Raw genomic sequence first — 10,980 nt, 5'->3', positions numbered from 1 at the left:
ATTTATTTTTAACAGAAGAGTTTGCCCATAAGTCAAAAATGTTAATTCTTCTGCAGCTGCCTCTCATTGATCTGAATTATCATTCTGTTTCCAGAATGAAACATATAAAACCTGTACTTAACCTGTATTATTTAACTCACTAATTTGTGTTGCACTTTGTCGATTGCATCGGTCATTACTGAAATGATCTGATTAGTAAACTGAACTGCTCCCCTGCGAAACTTTAAACACCCATCTGTGCGTTTTTGTGATTGTGGCATCAACCTGCCCTGATTAATAAAAAGAGTGTGATTAACAGACAATAAAAAACGTGCTGCTTGTAGCCATGAAGCAAAACAACAAAGACCATTGGAGTGGTAGCTAATGGGAAGGAAACTGAGCATTAATCATTTCCACAACGGCTATGCACAGCTTTACATCAAAAGGATGAAAGAGGTAATTAAGAGAATCTCATGTTGGAGTATTTACTGAATCAGAAATGGATCGATCTCATGCTTTAGGAAACCCATTTGGATGCTAAACTTCAGAAAAACATTATTTAAATCCAGAGAGCCAGTCACCCATTTACCAGAGCTGCTCCATGCTGTAAATCAGTTTGATGTTTCATAACAGAGTCTATAGTGTGTTTGGCAAAGAGCTGTTGTTCCCCTTTTCCTTCTGTGAAATGCACTAATTTATCATTTATTGGTGACTGTAATGTGTTTGATGTGATTCCCCTCTCGAAGTTAAAAGCTTCCAAAGAGCTTAACAAAGGTTTTTGCAAGAGAACTATGAAAAGAAATCACATGGTGTTTTCCACTATATAAAAGCATACCCCAATGAAGAACATATTTCTCTTTAATTGCAACAGTGTACAACCTGTGCGTCCATCAGCTGTGGCACTATGAGACCTCGTTGGTAAAAGCACACAATATGCTAACCATTTCTCTAAAGTCACAAATAATGCAACACAAATCTACACTTTATCAACAGTTGTGAAAATGACCTTTAGAGATACACAAATCATATCATAACTTCAAAGGCTTGATCAAGAGTCATGAATCATTTATAAGCCCTCGCCATTCTACATAAATGATGCCAGAAAATGTGCAGCAGTCATCTGTGTGCGCCAGACTCAAATCCAATCCTATTCCAGAATACATATGAATAAGTCCGCAATAAAATGTGTTAATAGATGCAAACTGCCTACAGCTTTTTGTTGCTGAAGCCATAAAGCTTTAGGCATCATGAGATGAGAAATGTTTAATTGTGATTTTCCATAGCGACAATGCCCTGCATTACCAAGTACAGCAAAGGGGATGTTTTGAGTAATTAAACAACCAAAGTGAAAGTTGGCTAGATGATAAAAAACACTGTACAATTATATCCCTCAGAGGAATGCCATAACTTTAAGCAAGCAAAACTATTTCATTGACCTCTGAGTCTTTTTATTGATTGATGAGTGGATTTAGAACAAATTAAAATTCAGCTCTCATCTCCCTTTGAATAACAAAGATGTGTGTTTTGGTTATGCTCTTTCTGCATTCCGACTTTATTAGAGAAGACGTTTTATTCAAAGGCTCCTTTTTGGCACAGTGAATGGATTTATTTGCATTCTTTGGTCTTACACAACTTAATCAGAAGCAAACTAAAAGGATGCGAGGCTGGAGCAAAGCTGTTTTCAGTGTCGCTGTCTCAGGGAGCACATTCACCTCTGAACCCAATTACTTTATCAAAACGCTTATTGAGGTTTGATCAGGGAAATAGTAATTGCATGACAGAGCAAAGTTACAAGGATTTTAATTCTGTGCTTGATGAAAACAAATTTTAAACGGACCTGAAGCATAATGTGTGGTCAGCTCAGCAGAAAACCATATTTATGTGTAATGTAAGCATCTTTATTACTGAAGGTTCATTTGGCAGCCATAACATTGATCTCAAAATGTAAAAAATGTGGGTTTAATACAGAGTGACTGTGAGAATTCAAGCTTCATGTGCCCAGCTGTCTCCCATAAGATGAATGGCAGGGCCACTGTCTCGAGTAAGCCCTTCATAGTCAAATGAGCTTGCAAAGAAAAGCGTCTGGACTTCTTTAAGTTACTTGAAGACGTTTCACCTCTCATCCGAGAAGCTTCTTCAGTTCTAAGGTCAAATGTTGGGGAGTCCCAGATATAAACCTAGTGGGAGTGTCCCCCGACAGAGGGACAAAAGGACCCCCTAATGATCCTCTAATCGCCTGAGCCAAGGTGTGAAACTGGATGTGGGTCCCAATCAGCCAGAGTTTCGGGTGAGTTCATTGTGAAACCTGGCCCCACCTTATCATGCGAATTCCTGAGGTCACATGGCCCAGGATGTGAGTGGGCGTTAAGGCGTCTGGGAAGGGATCTCAAAACTGGATTATAGATGGCAGAGAGTTGGTGTCGTAAACCACCGCCTCTGTTCAAAGATGGTCTCTCACAGTGGACATAGATGGCTTCTTTCATTCCTCTTTCAAACCATCTGTCCTCTCAAAGGGACAGATGGTTTGAAAGAGGAGTGAAAGAAGCCTTCACCCTTCATACTTTGATCTGATTATGTCAGGTATTTTGTGTAAAACAAAACAATATGCTTCCTCATAATCTAAACTGCAAGACAGTCTTTATGAGAATTTGTTCATCACCCAGCGTGTTTACAGTGGTGGAAATGCAAGAAGAGCTGACAACACAGTGATATCACAAAACATTACCTGCATTATTGTCTTTGTGCTATAATGCGGCAATTCTCCAAAACTTTTAAATCTAAAACGGGGAAAAAGTCAGAATTATGTATTTTTGTCACTGCTTTAATGAAATTCTATGTTATTATAAATAAGTTATAAATAGCTACAAAAAGTCACGACATATTTCAAAATGGTGAGGAAATTTATTTAAATGGCTCACGTACTGATAACATATCTCAAAAGAACGAGTGCAAACCTCTGCCAGCGCAGCTCACACTCTGGGCAGCATTTACTTTTTCAGGGAATAGTATTTTTTATATATTCGTTTTGTTGTTTTTGTTCGAAATGTAGACTTGTTCTTTCAGTCAATACCCAAGGCTCATTTTCTAGACTGTGCAGTCTACGTGTAAGAATTGATGACCCACCATTTTAACAGTTTAGTGGTTCAACCTTTACTTGTATGGAGGGCAAACTAATGTCTGCTGATAGTAAACCTCTGTAGAAGCTTTTCACATCAATATTTTAAGGTCAACATTTTAATTGGGTCCTCTGTAATATTTAGAGCAGCAGTCTGTTGTTTATATTTGCAGAGTAATCACTAATGTAATGTGCCTTTTGAAAGGACTTATCTAATTAAATGTATTGTATATAATAATGCAAAAAAAAAATGTCTTGAAAACAGTCAAGGCATTTTACACAGATAACTTTCTCACTCTATTTATTATTTAGCAGCTTCCCTAAAAATTTCCACTTAAAGAGCATCAGGATATAATGTTTATCAAATGCATACACAAGCAGTTTATAGTCCTATAAGGTTGTGGTAATAAATGGCCAGAGTGCATTGAAAGAAAATTGTAATGACTGCTGGTTTACGTGTTTGTACAACTCCTCTTTGAATCCACCTGCATACACAATGAGAACACACTGGCTATATTTCTGTGAATAACAGTTTCTCCTCATGTTAAACACTCAACACAAATGAAAAAAATGAACAAAAAGGTGAAAACAAACCTGAGTGCAAGTAAAAAAAGCTTAGCTGCCAGGTTTTACTTTTAAATTGGGGATCCACATAATGTTTGTAGATGCACAACACAATTAAGTTGTATTCAGTTTTATTTCTATAGTGCCAAATCAGAACAATAATATATCTAACAATTTATATGTATTTTCATATTGATGGTTATTCATTAACCATTTAAAACCCCAACAATCAGACAACCTCTACAAGCAAGTACTTGGCAACAATGGGGAGGAAAAACTTACTTATTACTGGAAGAAACCTCTGGCAAGGAGGTGGAGCCATCTGCTGCAACCACCTGGGGGAGAGGAGGATAAAGCTTAATAATAACTAGTGATTAAATGCAAAGTTTAAACCTTTCTTAGGAGGATTCAAGGTCTCTTGATCCAGCCCTAACGATAAACTTAAAAGTTAAATGCAGACGGGGTGTCTGTTGTCCCAAATCTCAACTGGGAGCTGGTTCCACAGAAGAGGGGCTTGCAAGCCTATGAAACACCCTGCCTCTTATTTTTAAAAACTTTAGAAGTAACAAGTAAGCCTGTGTGGTGTGAATGAGGCACGGCGAGTCCACGGGTCATAGTTTTGAGCCATTTTTTATTGACTTGCATCACACCACAACACAACAACCCCCAAGTCCCCTTGTTTTAACACGGCGGGTGTGACTGTGGATTCTGTGCAGGTGCGTCCGTGCAGGTGCGTCCGTGCAGGTGCATCCACACGGCACTGCAAACCACGCCCCACCACAGCCTGGAGTCCAAAAGTGAAGTTTTCCTTATTCAGGTGATGTGGTACTATGAGATAAGATAAATATTCGAGACCTTGTATGTGCGGAGAAGGATTTTGAATCAGATCTTTTTGATTCATATATTTTTCCTTCAGATCAGAGATCAGAAAATCATTAGATGTGTTACATTGTTAGCAGCTAATGTAGCCTCAAGCAGGTATGAGGCTCGGACAGCAAAGGTCTGCTAACGTTTCCTTTTATACACAGTAAAGCTTACACCCTGTTTTCAACTCATCAGATTTGACTTGGCATCAGAGATCACAAATATCACAGCGTTAAATGTTAACTGAACTGGATTTTGTTGTGTTTGACACCGATGTGTCCATTTGGCCAACTCTTCCCTACTTTTTAATGCTTCTGCAGTACAGCAGGTCAAAGATAAATGGTAAATGATAAGTGAGAAAAGAAGTGTAATAATCAGAGCTGCTTGCTGCTTACAAGCTCTGGTTAAACTAGTCATCTGTTCATAGCCAGTCATTCTGTTCAACAGAACGTTTATACTGATACATCTTTCACAGGCAAGTTTATAGACACACAATTTCCTTTGACCACATGAGATGGATTATAATTTTTGAGAAAATTTAAATGGGAGCTAAAATACATGTTTAAAATAAAGATCTTTCCTACTGTTGTTTGTTTTATTTTCAAGGTAGAACCTCGAAAATAAAGGTTGTGCTAGAGACACAACTTCACTCCAACAACTTGATATCTGAGCGGACAAAGCTGTGTCACTTCGAATCAAATAGGGGGCATCTCAGCCAGTCATCAGTTCAGAAAATAATCCCTCCTGTGTATCCATGCATGAAATGGACCACTCATCCATGCATTAAAGGTTTATATCTGACTTTGACAGTGTGTACCTAGTTGATTATGTAGTCACATAAGAGTTCAGTGTCCACGTCATTTTTGATTTTCAGTGCTCACAATGGGGGGAGTGCAGAGGTCTCTAGATCATCTTAGTGTGGCAACAACACTAGGAAGAGTTGCTGGATGCATGCATTACAGTGCATCACAAGGATAAGGTAAATATCTGTCTATCTAGACGAACACACACATATACACAAGATTCAGTCCCAAATCTTTCCTTATGTAATGTATAAAGGTACAGAGTATCTATTCTTTTATCATTCACTAATGCACTGTATCTGTCTGTCTTTTGTAATCTTTATGACCACTCGAAGTGTTATTAATGTGAACCAGCAGGTTCAAACTCAAGACAGATAGATACAGTTCATTTCAGTGAATTAAATTTCATTTCATCCATCCATTTGCTTCCGCTTATCCTTTTTCAGGGTCTTTGGCTGTGGGAGGACGCAGAAGGCCAGAGGACCCGGGGAGAAAATGATCCCAGACCCAGACACCTGCCTGATGAATTGAACTCAGGACGTTCTTGCTATGAGGCAACAGTGCTAACCACCGTGCCACTGTGCTGTCCTGTTTCATTTCATTCAAAGGAAATAGTTCAAAATAAATTTTGTGTATGCTCAACACAAATCATCCTGCATATTGGTCATTATAATCCAGGAGAAGTGGTGAAATATGTTTTTGGCCCACAGACAGCCCTAGGGAATTGGTAGGTGTGGATGGCGCGGTTCATCTATGTAAATTGTACCTATAGGGATGCAAAATGGGCCTTCATTTCAATCTAACTGTGTCCCTTCACATTGCACAGAAGATATTCCATATTAGGTGCTCTTCTAAACTATTTAGCTTTAAGTGGAAGTAGGTCCTCTCCAAAAAAGAGTATGTGCTGCATGATTGTTTTTTATTTAACATGGAGGATTGCTAAAATTGCACTTGTGAGATTATTTAAAGACTGCTTCAATAATAAACACGATGCTATGACACTGTGAATAACATTTTTATGTATATACATTTATACATATATTGGAAGACAAGACAAGATTTTGAAACACATGCTGCTGTGGTACATGCAGGTAAAAACTGACAAATTCAAATTCAAGGAAATGGAATAGATAACTACAAGGGAAAAATGTTAATCAAATTTACAAGGGTTCAGCTGAAACATCTGTTAGGAGTAATAAGGCCACAACAGAGATAGCAGACTTTAGTTGTACAGTACTGTAGTGCCTACTTTAATGACTCCTATATGCTATGTTGCACTAATGGATGAACATGCTTTTTTTTTTTTTATCTGAAAAAGAAGCACAACTCTATCTTCTTTTTATTTTGTTGCCCTTAAAACATATGAGTGAAATGGCAAGATGAGAAGCCTGGGGAGATTTTTGACAAAGACTCAGAGCAGAGCTAATGGGCCATTAAGCAGAAAAGGCTGCTTTTGATGTGACTGAAGGAGGAAGGAGAGAAACATGCAAGTGCCGCGGAGAACAGAAGCATAAGAGAGAGAAAGGAGAAGGTGAAAACAATACCGCAGAGCAATCATTTCCTCAACATCCTCTGCTTATGGATCAGGTTCACAGTACAAAGAGTGACTGGGATCTCTGCTGACACTCCATGTGCTTAAAATCCTGTTATCTGCTCTACAGTTTTGATATGCTGATGAGCTTTCACTGAGCTCATGCACGTTTTGAGTAGTAGAGTTGTGTTCCTGAAGTGACACTGTTTAAAACGGTTTTGTAAAAAGCCTTGATAATTTGGTAATTATCATAGCCATATTAACACCCAAGTATGGCACATATTAACACTAGTGTTGTACCAAGAGTGAGTTAACTCGTGTGTAAGAAACACTGGCACATGTAGGCCAGTATATGTATTTTTAAGTCTATTAGAGGCTAGATAGTGTTGTGGAAGTTTTCCATTTAAATAAAGCCTGCAGACGAGCGGTGAGCGGTAGCTAACATTCTTTAATCAAAACACAAAGAACAGACAACCAAGCTTGTGGAGAGCCTACATGACCGCGGGGAAGATGGTCAGCAGAGTCTCCCTGAGCCTAGCATGGCTCTCAGTTAAATACCTTCTTCAGGAACAAAAGGCAGTGCACACAACTTAAGGTTCACACTCCCTTGCTACCTCCCAGAGTCCTCGAAGAGACAAAAGTTTCATCCTGCGGAGCTGTCTGCTTCCCCCAACTTCCTTACTAGACCCCCACCATTTGTCTTGCTGTATGAGTGTGAGACTTGTTAAAATCCAGTGGCACCAAGGCATTATACAATAAAATAATGTGATTAATACATAAGTAAAAGAAATTCCTATACAATCGTTAGGCCATTGATACTCTAATGCTTCATATTAGTAGGATTGCTTCAGGTTGCTCATGGTACCATTTATTCTTGTATGGACTCATTAACTAGCTTCCCTCAACAAGATAAAATGCTTTTAGGTAAACTGGTGAAACATGAATTTATTAATAATCATGTATTTGTGAGTCATCACAAAGTTCCTTAGTTTCTTTCTTTTTTATTTTGGCTTAATTAAATTCTGGGTCTGTCACCCAGTGTTTTGAGTTCTTTGGACTTTCAAGCCCTATTATAAAGTTTCTTCGTTGTGTAATGTTGTATTCATTCTCACAGTGTTTTAGTCAAGTATTCCTGGCTCCAGTTAGGTAACCTGCGTCCGAAACTTGCCAGCCACACAGCACTATGTGACAATATTAGCTGATTGTAAAAGTGACACATTACAGTATTTAGTAGAAGGATATCATTAGATCACTGCTTTCTGGTTTGTTGTTCTTTTTTTCTTTAAAAGATTTTAGATAAGAATATGAGTTCAATCAATTTCATATTAGTGTTTGATACTTTTTGATACTTCATCTATTGTGACCTCTTTTTTAAATCAACCAGTCTTTTTTAGTAAAAACTAGACAAAAAAAACTATCTGATCTCATATCATTTTAATTTTTTTAATTAATGAATGAAAGATGTTAATTATGAACAGATGACAAGTTAAATAAAAAAAGATATTAAGTGAAGTAATGATGTAAATATAGGTGTGGCTTCAGTGTACACCGAATAAATATTACTTATTAAGAGATTTAGTATTGGTTTATTTACTCCAACTAATACTTTTAAAACTCTGATCTCAACTTAGCCTCCCAATACAATAGAATTTCTCTGCTTCTATATGTCTGCCTTCCAGCTATGGTATAAACCAACTTTATCATCAAGAATCCACCCTTTCTGAGCATTAGGATGCCAGGAGTATGCCATTTATTGGCATTTTCTTTCATCTTGAGCCTGCATTCCAGACCTTTGATGAGATCTTGACCACACGCAGCTGACATTTACCTGCTTACCTTCATTCACCTGCATTACTGATTTTAGAAATAGATGACCCATTTTTTGTTTGTTTGGGGTTTGTTTCCCCCCAAAATTGGAAATTAATATGTCATTTGAAAAATAAACCAACCTATCAAAAACCCATTATACTGTGAGTCACAATGGTGCTGAATTATCTTTGAGATTACACTGGATTTTTTTTCCTTAGAAAAGCTTTTTTCATAGCATGTTTGACTTAGTTGTATCTAATCACATGGAATGAAATCACATGTGGAACAATACAAGAAAAAGGGAGAAAGGGTGCACGACATACATTTTAAGCAGGGAGGTGAGAGAAGAGCAAAGGCGTGCATCACTGACAGAAAGGGGAAAGATGATAGATTGAACATGAGAAGATAATGAGGAATGAAATACTGTTCAACAAAATGTCATCTCTCAGACATTGGTCAGGGGAGCATTGCTGCCATTTCTCTGAGATTGTTACTATAGATGAATTTCACCTACAAAGACATCAATTCCTTGGTACAGCATTTCATGGATTTTGCAGTGATACAGGCAGCCTTTGAAAAACTGAGCTTTGAAAGCAGGTGTCAGCTCCAGTGATGCCCGCTTTGGCATCGTGATGAAGGCTCAATAGGACCGGAGCTCACATGTGTATCCTCAGATCAAGACCGTTTGCTATGAACATTTCTCATTAATGCAGGTATTCAGCTCTCAAAGGTAAAAAATAAATAAATAAATAAAGCATGTCTGTGGTTGTCGTCTTCCTTCACAGCTGCTTATGGTAAAAATTGGTCAGCCTAAACATACAGATAAACCTGCCTCAGTTAAGGTGTTTCAAACGTGACTTGGGTTTTCCAGAATACAGCAGAAAAGTTTCTCCATATCTTTGAGAGGCTAAAAAGTACAATTTTTGATCTGAAATGGTAGGTCCTGAAGCTAGTTTTTAAAGGCCAGCTAATGTTTTAGGTCAGCAAGAGGTGCAACAAGCCATCAATTATAGGTAGTAAAAGGAGTTATTTGAGCTATTCCCTTGGGTGACTTTGAAAATCTAACAACACTTTGTACGCACAAGACAAAGTCATCTTGAGGTTGAGGAAGGCGCACAGACAGTTTCTAAAAGCTAAGATGTTTGATTTTTAAGAGATCATAGCAGAGGTCAAATAACTGTAGCCTGTGGTGGGCTTCTCCACTTATAAAGAGGAAGAAATTACAAGCAAAAATCGCTGTCTGACTTCTGAATAAACTGTGGTGCTTCACAAACAGTGTGGAATAACAAGAATAAATACAACGTACTAACATGTCGTGTCCTTGTAATATTGTTTATGCCTTTCACCAGGAACCTTTTGCAGTACCTTGTAATCTTTGAAAATACGTAACATGAATACTTAATTTGCAATTAAACGTCAAGCAAGGCACTCTAAATGCACCTTTTGCTTTTACATTCACAATGAACTTAGTAGCCACAACATCAAAATTCCTCACAGGTGACATGAATAACACTCGGATAAACTTATTCAAATTAAGTACCCTGGCATTCTCTAACTGCAGAGCCTCTTGAAGCAGGACAGTGTGTCCAACCACACTGCAAAATGTATTCAGAAACAACACAAAGAACAAAATGAAAAAGACCAAAGCCAAAACTCCTACTAAAAATCCTTAAATTGTTAGAATGCCGTCCTGGAATTTATGTTATAAAGTGAAGCTGACAGAAGTGAGCAAATCCTGTGTATTGATTCAGAACACCTGATTGATACCACTACCACTACAGTAGCGATATCACTATGTGTGCTTATTACGTCATATTTCTTCACGTGCATTTTTGTAATTTCATATGAAAAAAAAACCAATGCAATCATAAACTAATTATACTGCATTGATTAGACTGATTAGGAGATGGATCAGGCACAGAGAGGAGTTTGTTCTTTGAGCACTACTCTTACAAGGTGGTGCTTAAGGAACCAACGTTTACAGACACAATCTTAACAAAGCCTTCAATAAAGACATACCGCAAATTTGAACATTTACCAGTTCAAATTAGTTCAATCTGCATGTTACACAAATTACAAAAAAAAAAAAATGTGTGTATACTGACACACATTCTCTCTTGTTATCGTTTTGTGACACAATCTTTAATGGAATTGTAAGATTTCTTTTATAAATGTATGCATAAATACAAGGCTAGGTATACGGTTTGTTATAGACAAACAGATGGATGGATGACTCGATAGCAGTGTTGGTCAATTTACTTGAAAATAGTAATTACTTACTAATTACTTAGTACTTCTCCAAGAAAGTAATCCTA

The sequence above is a fragment of the Neolamprologus brichardi genome, chromosome 22, assembly GCF_056152115.1.
Source record: "Neolamprologus brichardi isolate AB-2024 chromosome 22, ASM5615211v1, whole genome shotgun sequence".
In the NCBI taxonomy this organism is placed as follows: domain Eukaryota; kingdom Metazoa; phylum Chordata; class Actinopteri; order Cichliformes; family Cichlidae; genus Neolamprologus; species Neolamprologus brichardi.
The sequence above is the reverse complement of the archived record's forward strand: the minus strand, read 5'-3'. Positions refer to the sequence as shown.